Source organism: Elaeis guineensis, chromosome 4, assembly GCF_000442705.2.
Source record: "Elaeis guineensis isolate ETL-2024a chromosome 4, EG11, whole genome shotgun sequence".
NCBI lineage: Eukaryota > Viridiplantae > Streptophyta > Magnoliopsida > Arecales > Arecaceae > Elaeis > Elaeis guineensis.
The window spans coordinates 21,349,583-21,373,593 of NC_025996.2; the positions used below are offsets into that span (position 1 = coordinate 21,349,583).

The 24,011-nt window shown below is 36.5% G+C and overlaps 1 pseudogene; it reads left to right on the forward strand.

Moving 5' to 3' along the window:
- Positions 1 to 12,460: 12,460 nt before the first annotated feature.
- LOC105043560 (F-box/kelch-repeat protein At1g80440-like) lies at positions 12,461 to 13,327 on the forward strand (annotated as a pseudogene).
- Positions 13,328 to 24,011: the final 10,684 nt, after the last annotated feature.

Below are 24,011 nucleotides of genomic sequence, written 5' to 3' on the forward strand. Positions count from 1 at the left end.
TTTCTCTTCAATTGCCTTCTATTGAACAATCATTACAATGATGCTGTCTAACAACCAATGTGGTTGCACTCAGATCTGTAGATCCGAGATGCCTCGAGCAAGAAGATCACCAACATCTAAACATAGGCCATACATAAAAGTAACAACATATATCAATAACAAAGCTTTGAAGATGAAAAATAAATTCCATGAAATCCCTTCGGTAGTATTTGGATACCCAAATCTTATTCTTGGAATGAATACGAATTCTCAAAGAATAGCTATTCACCTTTGTTATTCCAAATTTCCGTTTGGTTAGAAATATGCTAATCCAGTCCTTATTCTAATGCAATTAATACAGTATTATTCCATGTACCTAGATGATGCTCATTAAAGACCTAGAATAAGTAATTTCATGATCCACCATGAAATTGCTAAATCAGAATTGCCTGAAATTAAGGAGGATTGATCGAAATTGCTAAATGATGGTGGCCCACCATCATTTTTTCATCTGTTTGGAGGAATAAGATGGAATAAATCCTTATTCTATCCAGAATTTTGGTATCCAAATACTACCTTCAAGTCTAATTCTAATGCAATAAAGTATCATCTTTTTTTGAGCAAATGATGAAATCTAATCCAAATAATGCTGAGCTAAATATCTGCCTTTCATGGAAGGCCGACTATTTATTTCCAATTTGTATATAATTGTCCATTAAGAACTGCGTTAAGGACCCTTTAAAAAAACTGTTTAACTCATTACATGCACACAGGATCACGCAAACACAATAGCTATCTTTTGGCAAACCAACGATGGCATGGTGAATTAAGTAACATGTATCAAAGATTACAATGAAGAGGAATGGTTGTTGAAAATCTCATTAGCAGGAGATAAAGCAACAGTTATTATTCATTTAATGCTCAAATAAAGTGAATACTTTCTAAAACATGTTGCATGGTTTTGCCAAATTTGGAAAGCCCCACGTATTTTGGTTGCCGATATGCATGTCGGAGAAAAGGCTAAGGATTAAATCAGTCTTCGCTCAAGAGGAATCAAGGCACAATTTTTTACATGCAATTCATGACCATTACATTTTATAAACGGTCTAAAAAGATGCAGGAGATGTTGGATATTGAGATATAGCTAATCCATTATTAGAATGTATAATGATAATAAGGAAGGAATGCATTTTATATTGGTTATGAATTAAGAGAAATTCTAATTTATATAGGAAGTGATTATTTTTCTCATATGAGACGTCTCTCTAGTTTATATAGAAAGAGATCATTTTTTTCATGTGAGATATCTTTTGAAATAAGATTTAGAGAAATAAAACAGTGAATTTCAATGATCTAAAGTAAACGGTACTTACATCAAGATCAGAATATTTTTTGTCTCTGCTTAGTGCATTATCTTACAAAGAAAAGCACGAGGAGAGAGGGGGGGGGGGGGGGGAGCGGTGCATCAGGTATGGAAGTATTTCTTAGTAAACCCGAATGAGATGTATGGGAGTATATTATAAGCCCCAACGCAAGCTTGCGTTCTAATCCACGCTAACATACCTTCTATTTTATCATATAATAAATAAAAGACCAAACACACGAAGTCGCACTTACCTACCGCGTCTCTTCTCCGGAGAACGGGGTGACGGGAACGGCACCCGTATAAACTCATACGAGAACAAATTTCTCGAGCCAAATGTAATATTGAATGCATTGGTACTTGTTTGAGGTCCATCTTAGTGCTTTAGTTTGACAAGACAGGAGAAGCAGGGAGACGGTGATGCTTAACACGGGAGACCTCGGTTTTTGTCGGTGACGTCACGTCTTTCTCATCTTTGCTCTTGCATTGTGCTTTTGAATAAAAAAATAGAACCATTGCTTCTTGCCTTCCGCTTCGTGAACATTTAAGTGTGATGTGGCTGGGGCGGAAAAAGAAACGAACGCATGTGATTTTATCCATGGAAAAGTTGCACGTGATATGACGCAAGGAATCTTGCGTAGGCCACCAAATGGAGGAGAGATAGCTGAGGTTGCGAGAGTATCATACGGGAATAGTTACTGTTTGGATTAATTTGACCTTTGTCCGTGGGGCAACCAATGCTTTCCTTTCTATTTATCATGGAATGAATGATATGCTGAATTACTCAAAATCTCTATGTCCGCATTGTTATATTAACTCCATTTCGCTCTCCGATGACTTTAATTTTCATAGGAAACCTTACTCTAGTTTTTAGACTGAATAAATAGTAGCTATGAATGGTGCGATATCACATAATTGGGAAAAAATTTATCATTGATATACCTACTTATAAAAATCTGAATCTTCTGAAAATATGCACTTCAATTATATTAATTTGAAACCCATAATGCAAGAATAGTGTATGCAAATAATTATGGTCCACAGAGGAGTAGGATTAGCAATTTAAAATTAGAAGCAGTAATCGGATCATGTCAAATATAAGATGGATCAAAAATCTATCAATTCGAATTCGATATATTTATTAAATAGATCAAAAATATATATCTTAATTTGATCATTTCATTAAATAGATAATTTAACCATATTTACAATAGATCGAATTATCTTAAATGAATTTAATAGTTAAATACCATTATCTCTATATAAAATTTTAGGTATAAGATGAGCAATCATCCCGCCAAAGAGGAATGTATCTTTATTAACTAAACGCTATCCAGTAATTACTTATCGATAGATATATATTGCTATCTAATCTAATGCTTAAATATACTTATATTATGATATCACCTGCTCTGAAATCACTTGTTGGGATATCTGGCCAGGACACCACTATCATAGAACCTTTTCGATACCACACATTGCAGCAGAAAAAAAGAAAAAATAAAACAGAAACACAATCAAATATATGGATCAGTCAAAAGATTCGTCTTCATGGGATATACAAGTTTCACTATGAGAAAAGAAAAAATTACAAGAGGAGATCACATCCTCAACCCCCATATATCCAATCTCTCACACACAAGAAGCTCTCCCTTATAAAAGCTCTTTCTAGAAAGATCCCCTGAACTCCTAAAATGACTGCTGTCTGCTGTCCGACAGTCTGCCTGAAGCACCCTTGCCTCTGCTCTCTGATGGCATCTTTTTTAGGATTTGCTGTTGCTGGACTCCTCACGGCTGCTACTCCTCAGGTTCGCCGAACACCACTGCTACCATGGATACCAAGCCTCTGTTCACCGTAGGATCTTTTAAAGGCTTGGAACTGAGCTCAATCTCGAGTACAGAACACGTAAAAGGCCTCTGCTCAAGTCCTGATGGGATACTATGACCAAAACCAAATCGAATAGCACTTTTGATCACATCAAAGCCTCCCGAAACCGTCGATCATGATCGAAAATCATACGAGCCATCAGATCGTGCAACAGGCCATCCGATCTACAAAAATCTCTATGAACCACGAGAAACGATGTGGAATCCATCTTTCGGTCCATGTGGACTGCATGAAACGCAGAAGGGAAACACCCCTGGTTCACGTAGGGGGTGTAGACCGCATGGTTCGCGATAGGTCGTGCGCATGGCCGAGCGCTCGCTCGCATTGGGCCCGCCCGTGTGGTCAGCCCGCTCACCCACACACATCGTGCTGGGCCCTAACAGCCTGCCAGCCTGCTACCGACCCATGGGCCCACTCCAGTGGCTTGTGGATCGTACCACCTCCATGCTAGCCTTTTATCGCACGTATCTTCACCATTCGAACTTCGTTTGGACTGTTCTTAGGCTCGTTGGACTCCGTTCGTCATTCTGAACCTCGCTGTGTATTCAGCATGGATTGAATCTCGAGACATCAAATCTTAACAATTTTCATCTCAACTCGATATTCCATTTAATCCTAACTCTGAGAGCTTCTGGATCTCCTCACTCCCATGTCCTGAGACAATCACCTGTCGATCGTGGATGGACAAACATCAGAGTCGAGCAAGGCCCCTCGATCTTATCTCCATCGTTTGCTGTGCTTCTCCTGACCTGAGATCTATTCGGAGTATCCTCCTACGGTAATAGGAATCTCATCCTGTAATATCACCTCTCATCCTTCCAAATCTTACGTACGTCTCATGTCCGATCCATCTCTACCTGGAGCTCCATCTCATTCTGAACTTTTCACCAGATAGTAATGTCCTCTCATCCTCTTCTTCTCCTTCAGAATAATCCTATCATTGTGCATGAACTTCAGGATTCCTCCACCAGCTACTGTTCTGTAGCCTCTTGAATCCAGTCAGTTTAGTGAGAAAAGATTCTGCCTGAAATTAGATATGTATTGGACCTCCTCCATCTCCTCACTATACCATCATGTGTCCTCCAACTAACCATTTTGATACCTCTGATCGTACAGCTTGATCCATCCGGCAGATAAACAGTGCCTTTACTGCTCCAGAGAGTCAAACTGCTCTTTTCTGTAACATAAATAATAGGTGCATGTAGAATCTAAAACTACTATTAGAAAGAAGTAGATACCTCATCAGATATCTCCACGACATCATCTTCTGACTCGCTACTGACCGTCACTGCAGTAGTCCTCGTCCGATCCTTGAATTAAAAGCAATCTCTGGCTAAATGCTCCAACTCATCGCAACGGTAACATCTGATCTTGCTTAAGTCTCTCGTTCTGGACTTGGACCACCCTCATCGTGATTTTCTGTCGCTCCATCTGCCGCCTTCTGCTCCTCCAGAAACCACCAAAACTAAGCTGCTATCTGAGCTCGAAGTTGGGTTCTCCCTCCTGAGAACCTCATTCTAAAGAATCGCCGTGGTGACCTCATTCATCTTGATAATGCTCTTCTCTACTAGAAGAACAGTCACCAAAGACTCATACGAAGGAAGAAGTGACGCTAGCAAAACTAACGTCCTGATCTTCTCTTCAACTTTCTCGCTGATGTTAAGGAGGTCGGTGAGAATTTTTCGAAAATGACTGAGATGCTCCTGCACAATGTATCCCTCAGTCATCCGTAGCTAGTAAAACTGCCTCTAGATGAAGAAAGTGTTTGTGAGAGACTTCATCATGTACAACTTCTTAAGCTTTGACCACAGCACCATCAGGGACGACTTGCCAAGCACATGAATCACCACCTTATCTGCTAAGTACAAGCGGATCGTACTCACCACCTACATCTGGAGCTACCTCCAATCCTACATCTCTATGATAGTCAGCTTCTTCTCGCACAAAAGAGTATCGATCAATCCTTGTTGGATAAGCAAGTCTTTCATCCTCACTTGCTACAAGAAGAAATTGCTCTTTTCATCAAATATGTTGATCTCCATCTTGATTGAGCTTATTTTCTCCATCTTCAATCTTGATCACCACCGTCACAACCTGCATCTTGGTACGTCTCTCTCTGATACCACTTGTTGTGATATCACCTACTTAGATATCATTTGTTGGTGATGTCTGATCAGGACACTACCTCCACAGGATCTTTTCGATACCACACATCGCAACAAAAAGAAAGAAAAAATAAAACAGAAATACAATCACCAAATACATGGATCAGCTAAAAGACTTGTCTCCACGAAGCATGCAAGCTTCACTATGAAAAAAGAAAAAATTATAAGAAAAGATCATACCCTCAACACTCGTACATCCAATCTCTCTTTCACAAGAAGCTCTCCGTCATAAAAACTCTCTCTCTAGAAAGATCCCTTGAACCCCTGAAGTGATCGCTGTCTGCTGCCTGACATCTATCTGAAGCACCCCTGTCTCTACTCTCTGACGGTGTCTTTTTCAGGATCTGTTGTTGCTGGATTTCTCACGACTGCTACTCCTCAGGTTCGTCGAACACCACTGCTACCATAGATACCAAGCCTCTGTTCGCCATAGGATCTTTTAAAGACCTGGAATCGAGCTCAATCCTAAGTACAAAATGCATAAAATGCCATTGTTTGAGTTCTGATGGGATACTGTGACCAAAATCAAGTCGAATAGCACTTTTGATCATGTCAAAGCCTTCTAGAACCGTCGATCATGATCGAAAATCATACGAGCCATCGGATTACGTAACAAGCCATTCGGTCTAAGAAAATCCCTATGAACCGTGAGAAATAGCGTGGAATCCATCTTTTGGTCCATGTGGACCTCATGAAAAGTAGAAGGGAAATGCCCCTAGTCTACATAGGGGGCGTGGACCGCATGGTCCATGATAGGCCGTGCGCTCGCTCGTGCTGAGCCTATCCACATGATCGGCCAGCTCGCCCATGCACGTCGCGCTGGGCCTTGGCGACCCCTCAGCCTGCTGCTGACCTGTGGGCTCATTTTGGCGGCCCGTGGATCATATTATCTCCATACCGATCTTCTATCGCGTATATCTTCGTCATTCAAGTTTCGTTTGGATTGTTCTTAAGTTCGTTGGACTCCGTTCGTTATCCTGTATCTTGATGTAAACTCAATATAGATCGAATTTTGAGATATCAAATTTTAATAAATTATATAAATATTTTTTTATAAAATAAATAAATATTATTGCTGCCATTGATAGTTTGTCCCATTGGACGCTACCTAGTTCTACGGTCCGACTAATTATACACCAGCCATTAGTCCGGAGCTGACCACCGCTAGGCTACTGACGTGGTGCCGTGGTCGACTACTAATAATAGGAAAGAGATAATGAGATATATATCTAACGTTGGAAAGAAGACTGCACATTGGCGCATGGGGATGCGTGATTTTTGCACTAAATACCTCGGTGGGAGTGAAAGGACTGTGGAGCACCCAGGGTGATGGGACCGAGGAAATGGTATACACGTCAGACAGGTAACCAGCTAACGCTGGCAAGCCCACCCTAAGCATCCCATCACTCTTACGTGCACTACTTTCGAGGTATAAGTTTTGACTCGTTTCCCAGAACCCTCCAAGCCTCACGTGTGAACCTCTGACCGTTGTATTAGATGCACTACAATCCAAAACTCGATATAGTGGACGGCAAGGCCTTCCATTTCATCTTGAATTATTTAAATAAAAAAATAATATAATCAATAATTATTAGATTATTATTTTTTTTAAATAATTATTTTTTTCCATTACCAACACAACTATATAATTTGATATATTTTTTTATATTTTATTTTTAAAATTTTATCTATTATAATTTTTTTAAAATTATTTAATACAACCACTACAAGAAATTTAATTTTTTGCGACGAAATTTTTTTACCGCTAAAATTTATTTTTTCATCATTAAAAGTATTTACGATGAAATATATCGTCGCTAAAAATTTATAGAGAAAACTTCGTAGTAAAACACCTTAGCGATGAAAAGATTTTATTTCGTCGCAAAAAATAGTCAACCTAGACGATGAAGTAATCGCTGTATTAGTGACAAAATAATTTTATCGCAGGAGCTTAAATTTTCATCACTAACATTGCAACGAAAAATAATTTCATCGTAAAAAATAATTTTTTAATTTTTAATTTTTTTTATTTTAACGATGAAAATTGAATTTCATGACAAATATTAGCGATAAAAATAATTTCATCGCTAAATATAGTGATTAAAAAAAATATTCTCTTATTTTTTGCGATAAAACTTTTCTTTCGTCGTAATTTTTTGCGATAAAAAAAAAATTCACATAAAAAATGGCGACGAACTTTTTATTTCGTTGCAAAAATGACGATGAAAAAAATTATTTTGTCACAATAATTACGATGAAATAAATTTTTGTCGTAATTTGTTGAACGAAAAAAAATTTTGTCGTAATTTTTGTAGCGAAAAAAAATTTCGTCGTAATTTTGACGATGAAATAATTTTTTTCGTCGCAATAAAAATTTTGTTGCGATAATTACGACGAAATAAAAATTTGATCGCGATAATTACGATGAAATAAAAAATTTATCGTAAAAATATAATACTTTTAGCGACGAAATTATTTTTTCATCGCAAAATTAGCAACGAAATAAAAAATTTCGTCGCAATGTATAATAAAAATTTTATTTTTTAGATTCATAATTGTTTTTGTGATAAAATTAATATTTCATCGTTAAATTATATTTTAAATAAAAAATTTAATTTTTATTTTTTTATCAAAAAAAATCAGCTCAAATACAAATTCTCATATCAAACATATTTTACATAACAATATATGAACACAATAAAAATATTCTAATTCAAAATACCAATTCCAAATAACAAAAAGTTTCATAATCTTCGTTGTCATATACAAAAATATAAGTCCATATACCATTTTAAATTTAAGAAAACTACAAACTAGGTATGATCTGGCTCGTTGGCCTCGTTTCCTTCTCCAGGCGTCGATCCCTGACCCGATATGTGTCGCGATGGTGATGCAGAGGCGGCATCATGTGATTGTAGAGGTGCTAACTCAGAAGCATCAATACCGAGCCGTCTCGCCATCGCAGCCACCATCCTCTCGAGCATCTGACTACAATTCATCTAGTAACTAATTTGATCTTGCATCATGCTCATGGATGTCCTAACTGTCTCTGGCATCGATGCATCATCAGACCAGCCGGATGACGAACTGCGTGATTTTTTGGACCGCATGCTATGATTAGATCCTAGCTGCCGTCCGAGGACGGTATCCAAAATTGTATCATTTGTCATCAAACAAACCTGCTGCGATCTAGTATCATCGTCAGATCCAACCTCCCTCGTCGCCTGCTCTCTCAATTGTAAATTTTTTACTTCACAATAAACCAAATAAAATCATAAATTTTTTTCAAAAACTTTAAAAGTATTCAAAATATAGAGTAATGATACTTACATGACGCTGCCTCGCCTCCTCAGTCACGAACTCGCCACTCTTGTTTTGATAAAATTTAGCATAGGCGTCGACTCCGGATAATCCCTATTCAAACAAAAAAAAAGAAGAAAAAAGATATCAAAATAATATAAATATTTAATAAAAAGTTACAACGTATGATTGCAAATATAGTTACGTACCATCCTCTTCATTCTCTGTGCAAAAGAGGCACTTTCTTGCGTGTGAATAGAATCAATCTTACTCCTATTCACCTTATTCGCCTCCGATCATCGCTACAAAATACATACAATTATAACCACTAAAGGACATAACAAAATTAAAATAACTTGAAACACTAGACATATCTGAAATGCCTCACTTCCAAAATGCTCACATAACCACCGCCAATCGTCACTAGACCCAGCCCAATTTCTGTATGGCTGGGTCACATGATCAATCCCCTTCGCCTGCAGCTCATTGCAGTATTTATGAATCCTATATCATCGATCTCTGTATCTATTTGCTAAAATTAATTATTTTTATTTTTAAAATATTTTTAAATCATGACTAAAATTAATTATATCAAACAAATAATTATATCTAACATTATATCTAATTATTAAAATAATAAATAATTATTTTTAATGGCTAAAATTAATTGAGAAAAATTATTATAAAAATTAAAAAATATATAAATTAAAAAAATTATTCTCACCTTCAACTCTCCCCTTGAATCCGATAGCTGTGCAGTGACGGTGACGGCAACCGACGATGGTGGTGGTGGCCCGACGGCGGCGGCAGCGGTGGCGGCGACGGCCCTACGAAACCAGACAAGTCGGTGTAAGAGAGGGAGACAGGGAGAGTGAGGGAGAGAGAGTGAGAAAGAAAATGAGTTTAGGCACTGAGAAAGAGAATGAGGGAGGGAGACAGGGGAGGGACGGCTCGATCGACGGTGGGGAGGGAGGAAGAGTGAGAAAGAGAGGGAGGGAGGGGAGGCGACAGGCGGCGGCGGCATGCGGGGGATGGGAGGCGGCAGGCGGCGGGATGGGAGGCCGAAGCGACGGCAACGTCGCGGAAGGGGGCAGCGTGGGCGAGGCGGAAGAGGGCAGCGTCAAGCTACTGGTCTGGTGGGCCAGAGGAGGAATCGGACAGGAGGGACGGGGAGGGAAGGAGGGACGGGAGGCGAGAGAGGGAGAAGGAGGCGGAGAGGAGGGAGGATTCGAGGGAAGGAGGGAGGAGGAGTCGGAGAGGAAGCGGAGGGAGAGGGAGACGGCGGAGGCGAGGAGGGGGAGGATAGGTGTGAGGTCCTCTGCGGCCTACTCTTCTTCCCAGAGGTGGCAGGGAGGGAGGGCTCGACGGCAGTGGGGAGGGAGAGAGAGAGGATGGTGGTCGGGAGGGAGAGAGAGAGAGGATGGTGGTGGGGAGGGAGCGTACTTACCGAAAAGGATGACCAACGACCAACGATCGGTGACTGGGGAGGGAGGACTGTCGCCGGCGATCGGGGAGGGAGAAAGAGTTTGGCGACCGCGGCAGCATGGGCAAAGGAGAGAACGAGCGAGGTTTATTTTGAATTGGGACAAATTTTTATCCTATTTCAAAGTGTCTTTTTTTTTTAATTAAAAAATATTTAACGACGAAATTAATTCGTTGTGAAAAGTAAATATTTTGTCGCAAAAAAATATATTTTTTGCAACAAAAATTATTTCATCGCCAATGATAAATTTTTTGCAACGAAAATTTAATCTCGTCGCAAATATAAAAAAATTATCGTAAAAATCAAATTTTTTGCAATGAAAAAAATATTTCATCCCAAAAAATCAAAATTTTTGCGACGTAATTATTTTCGTCGCAAAAAACAATAATTTTAGCTACAAAAAATGTTTTCATCGTCAAAAAAATAATCTTTTATGATGAAAAAAATTTTTGTTGCTAAAGATTAATTTCTAGCAATGAATATTAAATTTTCATCACAAAATATTCAAATTTTTTCAAAAAAATAAAATTTAGCGACGAACTAGTTTCATCGCTAAATACAAATAAAATTGATCAAAAAAGTCCTTATTTTTTGCAACGAAATATCAATTTCGTCGTAAAAAATATAATTTTTTTGCGATAAATTTTTTTTTCATCGCAGAAAAATATTTTTTGCTACGAAAAAATATTTCATCACAAAAAAAATTATTTTTTTGCAATGAAAAAAAAAATTCATCGCTAAAGATTAACTTCTAGCAACAAAAATAAAATTTTCGTTGCAAAAGATATAACTTTTTGCAACAATTTTTTTTTCATTGCAAATACCTGATTTTTGGGGATGAAATTTAAATTTCATTTCAAAAGCTTAATTATTTGTAACGAAATAAATTTCGTTGCTAAAATTTCATCGTTAAAAGTCAAATTCCTTGTAGTGAATACTAGTTCTTTTATGAAAATAAAAGATAGAACTTTTATCTTCGATATTGATTTCAGAGAGAACAGAAATAGTGGTTTCTTTTTTTTTAAAAATCGAAAGAATGTCAAAATAGCTCTCATCAAAAGATGTCATATTTAAATATGAGTTATGCAAATAATAAAAATTAATCAAAATACTAAATGAAGAAATTGAGTAGAGATGGGTCAGTGGAGATTTGTGAGCTTTCTCTTGTGCTCCTCAAGATCTCAACAATGACCTCCAAGCTCCAAAACTCTAATAGATGAACTAATTCTCCTTTTGTATAGTACTTGAATATTTACTAATTGCTAAATATTGAACACTTGCTAAATATTACTAGAAGAGGAGTAGTAGAGAAGGAGAAAAGAATTAATTTGGTATGGTAAAAATAGAAGAGGAGGGGATACTTATAGAAGTCCTAAAACTTTTATTTTTTTCAAAATACTCCTAAAACTAGCCATTTTATGACTGTTAGGGAGATAAAATGGTAAAAAATTTAAAAATAGCCGTTACCCAATCCCCCCTCCCAAAAAAAAAAGGAATGAGCCGTCACGGCTCGTAATGGCCTTAAACGGGCCGTGCCAAGCACGGCTCGTAACGGGCTTAAACGGGCCGTGCTGGCACTGCCCGTTTTGGGCTGCTTTTTCAAAAAAAAAAGAGAGAAAAAATGGATCGCCTATCTCACGAGCCTGACGGACCACTGGGCCATACTTGGCACGGCCTGTCAGACCTCGGATCTAGGATCGTGCCAGGCTAGGGTTTAGGATAAATGGGCCATATCCGGCACGGCCAACTTAACCGATGGGCCGTGCCTGGCACGGCCTGTTTGGAGCCTAATCTGATGGGCATGAGCCAAGCGTGCCTAGCTAGCACGTGCCTAACTAGCACGGCCCAGTGCCCATGGTCTGATTGATCCGCTAAATTTGATCCATCTAATTATTGGACCATCGCCTTGCCATTGCAAGTAATAACAGCATAGACAATCCTTATATAAATAAAGCTAGGGCTAATTAATGGCAACCATAATCTTCTTAATTGATACCAAAAAAAACCATAATCTTCTTAATAAGGGCACAATTTTGTTGTAGTGTTTGTGCGCGCACGTGTGTAGTATATTGATTTAAAAAAAAAAAATTATAAAAATCCTTCCAATTAGATTTGCGTTTATTACACTTTCACCCATTAATTTTCAAAATCGATACTTGTATCCATAAAATGTAGCAGCATTATTTAAATCATTTCAAAAATATAAAATGATCAAATTGCCATCCTTTCCCACTTCTTTTCTGAATCAACTTAATTTTCTTCCCAATCTCTCTACATACCGGATGAGGAGGGATCTGATACCTGGTCTTCCGAAGGAGATTGCTCGAGAGCACCTCCTTCGCATCCCGCACGATACCTTCAACGTGGCCTGCTTCGACTACAAGCTCTGAAAGTAGGAGGTGGAGTCGTCCCCCTTTCACCATCGGCCTCGCTTGCCCACACATCGTCATCGCCTAGACCGAGCCTGCTCGCTACCAAAAACTATGCCACCCTCGCCCCATTGTACCGCCATGCCCTCTTTGACGCCTCCACTGCCGCCTGGGCCCTGCTCCCGCCCATCCTGGGGCTCCACCATGACCTCCCTCTCTTCTGCTAATTGGCCACCATCAGGATCGAGCTTATGGTCATTGACGGGTAGGACCCACGCACCTCAATCACCTCTGATGAGATGTTCATCTACGACTTCATCCTAATGGTGATGTGGCGCAGCGGAGCCTGCATGCCGGCCCCCCGATGATCCTTCGCTTGCATGATGTCGAATGTGGATCGAGCGATGTTTATGGCGGGCAGGCACGACGAGAGAAAGAATGTGCTGCGGTCCGTCCTGGCGTACAATGCGGTGAGAAACCAGTGGGTCTTGCTCCCGGACATGGCGAAGGAGCGCGACGAGTGCAAGGGTGTCTTTTCTGCGCGGCACCTTCCATGTCTTCGATGGGTACACCATGGAGGCCCGGGCCCACTTCTCTCCCTCCCCGGAGGCCTTCGACATCATGGCATGGAAGTGGGGCCCCATGCAGGAGCACTTGGTGGAGAGCGCCGCGTGTCCCAGGACCTACGTCAGGGCGGGGGTCGATGAGAAGCTGTACATGTCCATAGATGGACACATGGTGGCGATGGAGGAGGATGTTTTTGGCACACAGAAATTTTAAAGTGAAGGCGCACTGGAGCAGGGGGCTGTTGTTGCCTAACAGCACTGGAACAAGAAAATAATGGAGCATCCAAGAGCACTGGAGCAAGAGAACAATGGATGTAGGGAAGATTGAAAAGAAGAAGAATTTTTTATCTTTGGTTTTGCTCATTTTTTATTGAAGGCTATTTTAGTTATTTTAGAAAAAATTTATTATGTGGTACTTGAGTTCCATTTTGAATCAACGGGCTGCTTAATAGTGTAAGTTAAACTATAGAGTTAAAATGAATATAAAGGCTGTACGTGTAGGTTTTTAAAGTTACTGGATTTAAGTGGTATTTCAACCTAACCTTAAGAGGATTTTTGTAACAAATAAGTAGGATTGAACCATTTCAAACCTGTTTATTACCATCATGCTGTATGGTATAGTGGTTATTGACAAACTTTTCTATTGGATCTATTTACTGAAATTAACAATTATAATGCCCTGTAAATGAACTTGCAATAAAATAATGATTAAATGATGGCTATTGTAGTGATACATGATGTTTGAAATTGTTTGGACGATAGCTATAATAATAATCAAATGATGGCCAGTGTAATGATGCAAGATGTTTGAAAATGTTACAATGATAGATATAGTGATTGGTGTATCGAACATGAAAAATGTGTCCCACTCGCTACCAGACATTTCACAATATTGCAATTGGACCGATCTCTAGCTAGTTCGTGCCCCCGCTAAAGAGGCTTTCAACCTATGCATCTATTATACATTATATGTGCCTTGGACCATATCAATCACTCCTTGTATGATACAATATAAACCATCATGTTAAACAGATAACACAATAAAATACCAGCTGAAATTTTCTGACCAAGTTTTTGTTGATCTAAAAATATCTTCGAATATAGATATTCAAATTAATATTTCAAGTAGAAGTTGATGATTACATGTATATGTTTATCATATATAGTTTGAGAGGTAGGTGCTCGTTAGCGCTCGCTCTCTCCCCCCCACCAACGCGAAACAAAGGTTGGTGGGTGGCAATTACGCATGGGCCGCCTCATCCTGCTGGCCAATGCCCAGCGACAAACATGGTGGATGTGATGCACGTTGATTCCTGTACCCCACGTAAATTTATCTGATATATCCTGAGGGCCAGACGCAGGATTTTTATTCTCTCCGTGTGGCTTTGGTTTCTCCGCAACACATCACCAAGAGAAGATTCCAAGGACTGCGATCCAGGACTCACCGCTCCTACTCTACAAACATGACTAAATGCCAGGCTAAATAACCAAGAAAACAAGGCTAAATGCCAGGCTAAAGTCCAAAAGCCTCAAATCTTCTGAAAAGAACAAAGAGATCATCATGTCATGTGGAAGGAAAGCAAGGTGAGAGGGGGGCTTTGGAGCGGAAATTCATCGTCTTGTACGTTTCCATTCTTCTATGAGGTAAGTTGATGTATGATAAGAGGACTGGATTTGTCCGGAGGATGCCATCTCCTTCCCAACCATTGCTCCCTTTCAATTGGACGCATCCGATAGTCCAATGAGAGGGACCTAACTCAACAAGGTGGTGGACCAAATATATATGGGCTAGCTCGTTTCGTGATGATGGTGGTGGAACCATGCCGTATATATCATGATGGAACCACTACAAATGAGCCATGACAACCAATTGATTAACAGGTAGGGGCTGCTGATTGGCCTTCTATTAGCATGCACTCGTACAGGATAATCAAATCTATAATTCATCCGTTCTATATATATATATATATATATATATATATAATTCCACGACTCTAGATCTAGATGAGTGTATATGCAATTGTGCTTCTTGTTACGCTTGTTTTAGGCCTGGTTAATTTGAAAATGGAATTAGGATTTTGGGTATAAAAAAATTTAATATTAATCCCGGCAAGAGTCAAAAGAAGTAGGTTGGGACCAGCCCTCATTTTTATTTTGGATTAAAACTTTAGTTGATGTGATAATTATGATTTTGTTGGTTTTTCACGTGGATGCATTTCAAAGATAAAGATAGGGGTTTGGATAATATTTGAAGATAAAGTACGAAAAAAGGATGAAATTTTTCATCTTGGTCAAGTTTCCCCTTGCCAGCTATCTTCCATGCATTTGCAATATAAATTATTTTAGAGAACAATTAGAATATTATTATAAAAATAGAAGATATTAATTATTATAGTTAAAAATTATATTTCAATCACGGTAAAAATCTATAATAACTTTATTTATTTTATGACATGCATAAAAGATGTAGTAGGTTAAATTTTTGTGATATTAATACGTAATATTTTGATTGAATAAATATAGTGGATTCACAACATGTGCATAATGATATATGTTTAAAATAAATATAAAATATCAATTCTATATTATTTTGATAAAAGATATTTTTATTATATATCAGCATAAATAAATAAACATTAATTATTAAAATATATTATATATATATAACTATTAATTATTATATAATATATAATTTTTAATAAATTATTCTTATTACATATCAGAGAAGCTTGCAGTGTACCCATTGTGTTGTAAATCTTATAAATAAAGTGCTGCTCGAGAAGATATAGCTCCAAGTTGGGTTGCGCTCTATTTCTGAATTTGTGCTCCATGCTTTTCCTTCAACCACAAACTTTGCTTTGCATATCAACCTTTGAAGACTTTAACTTCATGGTACTTTGCATTGCCTTTTTTGGGACTCGGATGTGGTTTAACTAGAAGATTTTCAATCACTACAACAAAATAATTTTTTTGCGATGATATTTTATCATCGTAAATAATGACTTGCCATCACAAAAGAGTATTTACGATGGCCTTATAATGGTATTTTAACCGCCATCATTTCGGCCGCAATAAAAACTCTACGATGGAGGAATGCCGTCACAAAAAAATTTTATGATAATTTTTTACGATAATAATTGTTTGCTTCGCAAAAGAACATCGTATAAGATATATTTGTGACATTTATTTGCGATAAAGAATGTCATTGTAAATAACTTTTTACCACAGTATTTTATCGTCACAAATAAATATTTTATTTTTACGATAATTATAGCCATCACAAATAGTGATAGTAAAAATTTTTTATTACAGCACTCCACTGTCTTAAATAGTGGTAGTAAAAAAATTTTTTTTCTTACAACACTTTGCCGTCACAAATAGTGGTAGCAAAATTTTTTTTTTCTTTACAGTATTTTATCGTCGCAAATAGTGGTAGCAAAAAACTTTTTTCATTATTTTTACCACATTATTTATGATGGCAAATATTGTCGTAAAAAATATAAATTATATTTTTATTAATTATATTTATTTTTTTAATGTATATATGCCTGTGAAATTGTAACCATTATTGACATACCTGCTTATCAATTAGAGAGAAAATAAAGCATAATACTCAAATATTGAAAATAAATCTATTCAACCAAAAATAACTTGAAATACATTGTCCAATATTAAAAATTTATCTAGATTTTGCTTAAACATAAGTATTCAAGTACATATTCATTGTTCAAAATATAATAAAAACTAAAACAAAACATAACATAAGTATTCAAGTACATATTTATTGTCCAAAATACAATAAAAAGCAAAACAGAATTTGAAATTTGCTTACTCCGTCTTCATGGACTTGTACCTAAATTTGAAAATAAATAAAAAATATATATTAATTTAATAAATTATTACAAAAAATATAAAATGAGGTTACCAACAAAAATGAATTTTCTAGAACAAAGATTATAATGGAATCTTTTTGTATCATCAAAAAATCGAATGACTCTCTAATTTCACTATGGAGAAGAAATTTTGGGAACATTTCATTATAAGCAAATTGACGCAGCATGGTTCAAATGGTGACTTAGAAATCTCGAATACTACTTAGATGATCTCTCTACCTTAAAAATTTTTAATGGATGAGAATTTAAATAAAATAAAAGTTGTCACAATTTAAACATCTTGTCATGGACTAAGTTTGTATTCCTTAGAATAGCTGGCTCTATGAATAGATTTCTAAGAATTTTATAAATAAAATAAAAGTTGTCAAAATTTAACTAAAATAGTACCATGAATAGATCAATACTTGATGACTTAATGCACTATAAAGTTTAATGTCACAATTGATTTAGTATATCAGAACTTGCTAATTTAACAGGCTTCCTTTTGTATTCTCGTTGACCATTAAAAAATATTCTATCTCTTCGAAATCTATGGGTATTCAGTAAGAACCATTGATGCTCTCTATAACAAAATTTTCTATCATGTGACAACCATGTTGATTCTGTTTGATTGTAACAAGAAGAACATGCAAGTTTACCTTTTGTACTCCATCCAGACAAGTTTGCATATACAGAAAAATCACTGATTGTCCATAATAATATAGCATGAAGTTGAAACATCTCTTTTTTGATGCATTATACGTAAGTACCCTTTCTTCCATAATTCATTTAGTTCCTCAATCAATAATTATAGATAAACATTAATCTTATTGGCCGATCCTTTTGGCCCATCAATAAGCATAGAAATAATAAAGAAAGGTTGTTTCAAAGACATCCATGGTGGTAAATTATATAGTATTAGAACAAAAGGCCAAGTGCTATGAGCTATAAACATTGATCTAAATGGATTAAATCCATCAGCTGTTAAACCAAGTCTAATATTTTAATAATCTGCAGCGAAAGATGGATTCCGTTCATCAAAAGTTCTCCAGCCAATTGAGTATGCAGGATGTCTTTGAACATCATTTTTTGTTCGTTCCTCCTCATGCCATCTCATTAACTCTGTAGTTTTTGATGACATAAAGAATTTTTGCAACTTCGACTTCAATAGAAAGTACCGTACTTGTTTTGCAACAATCCGACTATTCTTAGTAGTATCATCATTTGAATTTTTTATAAATTACTTGTATCTAGAACTATGACATATTTGATATTTATCATATCCTTCATCTTTGCCTCTAAACAACATGCAATTATTGGGATATGCATCCTATGTCTCATAAGTAAAACCCAAATCCATGGTGATTTTGTTTGCTTGATAATATGAAGTTGACAAGCATATCCCTTCCGAAAATACATCATTCAACAATTTTAGTAACAATATAAATGACTTATCTGTCCATCCACTTAACACTTTCAAATGCAGTAATCGAACAATAAATGACAATGAGATGAATTTCGTGCAATTTGAATAAAGTGGATGTTTCGCATCTTCAAGAAGTCTAAAAAAATTTTTATTTCTTGATTAGACCCCTCATGACCCTCATTCTGCATTAAATGATTAAATTTCATATTGTCATCTGACATTAAGATTTCAGTTGTCTCTTATATCATTCCAACCATATCATCTTTCATATCAAAAAAATCTCTACTCCACAATCTTGGTTAGGCCTAGTAGAATAGTATGTCTCTCCATGATAAGTCCAAATCTTATATGTCGTCAAGAAATCTTTTGTAATAATATGTTGTTTCACCATATGTCGGTCCTCAAGAAAATGATTTTTACACTTCTTACACGGATAATAAATCTTTGCATCGTCTACCTGATTAGCATATGCAAAGTTCAAAAAGTAATTGATTCCCTCAATATACGTAGGTAAAGTCCTTTCTCGCAAATCGATCCAACTTTTATCCATAATTACTATCCGCTGATACTATTATCGTTATGTATTCTCTGAAAATTATATACAATAATTTCTTTATAAATATCAGAAAAGAATAAAATTTATAAAAGAATAAAATTTATGAGGATAAATATCGAAAATGATAAAAACTTCCTAGTAATGTGAAGATGGTCTCCTAAAACAAAAGAATAGTAAAACACTAAGTAAACCTTAAGCACGATATATTAAATCTTAGTACATGCGATTTTTTATATAACGTTACTAAGGATATATTAAGTCTTTATAAGTTATGCACATTTTTTTTTTTTAGTATGTCTGCTTATAGAAGACCAATTAGAGTTTTCATTGTGAAAACAAATTCCTGTCATGACTTTTCTTATTTTTCTCCCTTGGGTTGTGTTACTTGTTTTCTTTCTTATTTTCTTTCTTTTAAAGAAAATAGGAGGTAGCACAAATTGCTTTATCTTTTAACTCAGTTCTTGGATGGCACATGCTATAGATTATAAGTTGGTCTTCCATAGTCTTGATCTTCGGTGTCAAAGGTTGGTTCTTCATCTTTGTTGCATGAAAGAATGTTGGTCTCTTCCAGTGGCCTTATATGAAATCTTCCCATTATTTGCCAAACTAAGATGAAGGTTCCATCCCCCCACCCCACCCCCCCGCCTTTTTTTTTTTTTGGGTAAGAATGTACATTCTTTTTTGAAGCATGAAATTAGTGTGAAGAAGCTAGAACTAATATTATTGCAAATCACAAGCAAATCTAATAGGAGTTCAGCAAACTATTAACACATGTACTCAACTTTATGATATATTTTTCTTTGCTAAGAACGAAATCATTCACATCCATGGAGCACCAACTACATCTGTTTGGGCCTCTAAAAACAAGTAGTATGTCGGTTTCACATAGTTGGGCTTGTGTGCACCATATGACAATTCTCGATCATTTTTGAACACCTACTTGTATTATTTGAAATCATGCATGCATGATCAAAATTGAAAAAAAAAATAAAAGTAACTTGAGGTGTTTTTTCTTGAAAAAATTATGCAAGCAACCAAAAACTCCGAATTGAAATGGAATAAAAATATTTATCCACTATATCCTTATCTAGCTCAAATACGCAACATATGGGCTAAGATAGCAACATGTATAACCTATTTGCAACAATATTTTATCGGTCCTTGAAATCATGATGCAATAACATGTTGATGATAATCTTGCTATATTCTATTTGATATATTTTTCATATAGTATTTTCATATTTTCAAGAAATTAGTTCTCAATATGACTACTGATCCAAGAAAAGAGAAAAAAGAAAAAGATATTATAAAAAATATATGCAAGTCTGCCCCATCCCCCATCCCCCTCCCCCCCTCCACATGAGAGTTTGGCGATGGAGGGGTCATACCTAACCAACGATGGAGGACTCCGACGGATGTGGAGGGAGAGATCCCGCTTCCTACGACGATGGAGGACTCCGATAGATGTGGAGGAAGAGATCCCGCTTCCTGCATCGAAGAGGGAAGGCCAAATCGCCGTCGGGCCGCCGGTGGAGGGGGTGAGGGTGGGGGGCACTAAGGAGGAAGACACCGGCTAGGATTTTAGAGTGGAGGAGATCCTGGGGGGGAGGGGAATGCTTGGGAGATTGGATGGTGGGGGCGCACGCCAGATGGGGTTTGAGTGGAGGAGATCGGGGGGCACATCACGGGGAGGGGCGTGCCAGGAGATCGGGCGGGAGGGGGGATTTAGGGTTTTGGAGCGAAGGAGGGGGGTTTTGGAGCGGCGGATGGGGGGAAGGGCATGCCGGGGAGATCGGCATGTCGGAGAGATGGATCGAGGTAGGGTTTTGGAGTGGAGGAGGGGGGGTTTGGAGCGGAGGGGGGGAGGGCACAACAGGATTTTGGAGCCAGGGAGGGGGACGGGAGGAGAGGGGCGAGCTGGGGAGATTGAGCGGGGTGGGGGGGGTTTGGAGCGAAGGAGGGGGCGAGAGGGCGCAGTCGTAGGGTTTTGGAGCCAGTGGGGGGCGGGGGGGGGGGAGGGGAAGAGGAGAGGGGCGAGCCAGGGAAATCGAGCGGGTGGGACTTTAATTGATTTTTTGCCACGGCAAAATGTCGTTGCAAAAGAAGAAAAAAAAAATCTTAGGCAGGATATTAATTTTAACTATTTTTTATTATGACAAAATACTATTGTAAAAAAAAAATATTACTTATGGTGCATTGCCGTCGTAAAAATCATGGATTATTTACTACAGTCCATTATCGTCGTAAAAATCATAGATTATTTACTACGATTTATTATCATTATAAAAATTTTATTTTTTATTATAAAATTTAAATATTATTATAAATAATAATTAAAATTGATATCTTATTTATAAAATTTTTTTATCATCATAAATAAATTTTTTACGATGATAGATCGATCATCGTAATTAATTTAATCATAAATAAATTTTTTCCTCATAGCGAGTACTCTTTTGAAATAGTACGTCAAATCACCTTTTCTATGCTCCATCGCCAGATCTGCGCTTGGTCTGATGACATCACCAATTTATTGATCTAAGTCATAGTTTTGTGAACTTCAATAATCTTGGTCCGCTATCTTCTCGACCTCTTTGTTTGTCTCATATTTGATGGGAGTTTCCTGGGTACTGCAAAAGCTTGCAGGCCACCAAATCTAGTCAGGTATCTCATCTGTCTCCTCTTTACTTAATTCTAGAATGGCTTTAGGTATAGTTCTAGTATTTAGCAGCTACCTCCACCTGTTATACAATCTCACCATGTGATCAGCAAAGCCCGGTGAATCATCCTTCAAAGGGTTAGTGATTTAGGGTTTAACAGTAGGATTTGGGGAGGCTAAAGATGTGGAAGCTAGTGAATTAGACCTGGTAATAACATTGAGCCCAATGCACCTATTACTGCACCTTTTTGACTTTCTAGCACAAAATCATTGGATCCTAACCAAGTTACTGGTGGACGAACCTGCTTTGCGAGATCCACCAGCACTAGGCGATCCCTGAATGTTAAGTGATCTCCATTAGCTCTCCTTGATCAACTACCATTGAGATTTTGAACATGCGTCAACATTTTTGGAAAAGCACGAGCACTTGCCAGTTTTCGAATCATCTTGAGAATGAATAATTTCCATCCGGCTTAACGAGATAAATCGTGAATCAAATGTACGAAAACTTATTGGTTAGAACCATTTCCACCATGTGTATCTTAGACAATCCAACATCCAATAAGAAGCCATTATATCATTTATTGTTGGAAAAAGATGCATTGTTATCTAAGTTTGATTTAACTTTTGAATAAAAAAAATTTCACTAATAATTATGATCGGTTAGTTGGCAACTTTTATTGTTTGGAATGGGAAAAAGTTCATTTTCTTGGATGATGTGATGATTTCTTATTGAATGATCCAAAGTACACATGCTAGAATGGTTCTAATCAATAATTTCTCTGAACATGTTCCCACCGATCACCATGCCTCTGAATCGGTTAGATGTATCTGGCATTGCCATATGGCAAATCCCATTGCTCTTATAACACCTTCCAATAATGATTTTCCACTCATCCATGTATTAAAATCTATGAGTCGCTGCTTCCACCTCTCTTTGTGTCTCTATCTATCTCTCCATTAGCCGCCAGCCTTAAAAATCTTTAATAGGCTTTTTCGGGTTGTCTACATCATAACTATTTTGAGAAAGGATAAATACTCAACTTTGGCTTTTAGAATCACCTCTGCTGCAATCAAAGCAGTAGATCGAGATCCCTTCAGGATTATTTTTTTATAGATAAAAAATTTATCTGAAAATCTATATATTTTTTCAGATAAATATTTTTTAGACAATATTTAGATAAAAAATAATTTATCTATATTTTTTTATATATGAGAAAGTAATGTCGAAATATGTTATCTATGTTCTTTTGCATTATTACTTTTCTAAACAAGTCACTAAAATTTATCCATATTTTATATAATATCTTTTATATTTTTTAAGCTTGGAGAAAGTGGACGACTAAGGTATTGGGTATTGAATGGTGGAACCATTAAAATTCATGATGGGATATTTTAGAAATAAAATTAAATATCTATTTTGCTGGCTAATGAAAAAATGATTTAGCCATCCTCTAAGTGAATAATATTTATCCTTTATTTCATGGATAAATACTATCCATAGAAGGTAAGTTACCTATCTTGAAAAATATGAGAATATAGGTAAGTTGATCAATAAAAAAATTGATCAATTTTTTTATGATATTTATCCATAAAATAATGGGCTCTCATAAACCAATGATTACCAAGAGAGATGGGTCATCCTTATTGGAGGGAATCCAAAAAAAGAAAACTCAAAATTTTTCTTAAAATTTTCCTCCAACCATTTTATCTTTATCTTTTAATTTTATGTTTAAATATTCATTATCATGCTTTTAATTTTTGACCATTGAGCTTCTAATTATAGGTCTTAATGAGTCAATAAAAATCCAAACAGTCATATACATTGAATCACTTTTTTTTTTATGACCCTTGAGTTCTTTATTAAAGACCTTAATGGGTTAATAAAAATTCAAATAATTATAAATAATCATATTGGATGACTATAAAAAGATCATCTTAAGACCTGATTTTATAGATCTTATCAAGTCTCTCCCTCTCTTCCTTCTTATTTTATTCACTTCAAATTTTTTTCTTTATGATTATTTTTCTGTGTACCGAAAGGATTTTCATTAATCTCCTTCATGGTTATGCTCGCATATTTCTAGATTGAGGTAGTTTTTCTAATTTTTGCTGCATTAAGGATTGAAATATGTCTTGAGATAATGCTCGTATGCTTTCAGATTTGATTATTTTTATTTCTTGATATTCATATTCCGTAAGTTATTATAATTTTTTTACAACAAAATTTTGTTAACTTTATTTAATTTTTTAATTATATTAAAAAAAATTTAAATCATGTTCTAACAACAGAATAATTCTCTTCCACATGGCAAAAAAAGAATAGGTGTAATTTAATTATAAGATTTGTTGAATTAATATAAAAAACTGGTTTTTTTTTTTGAA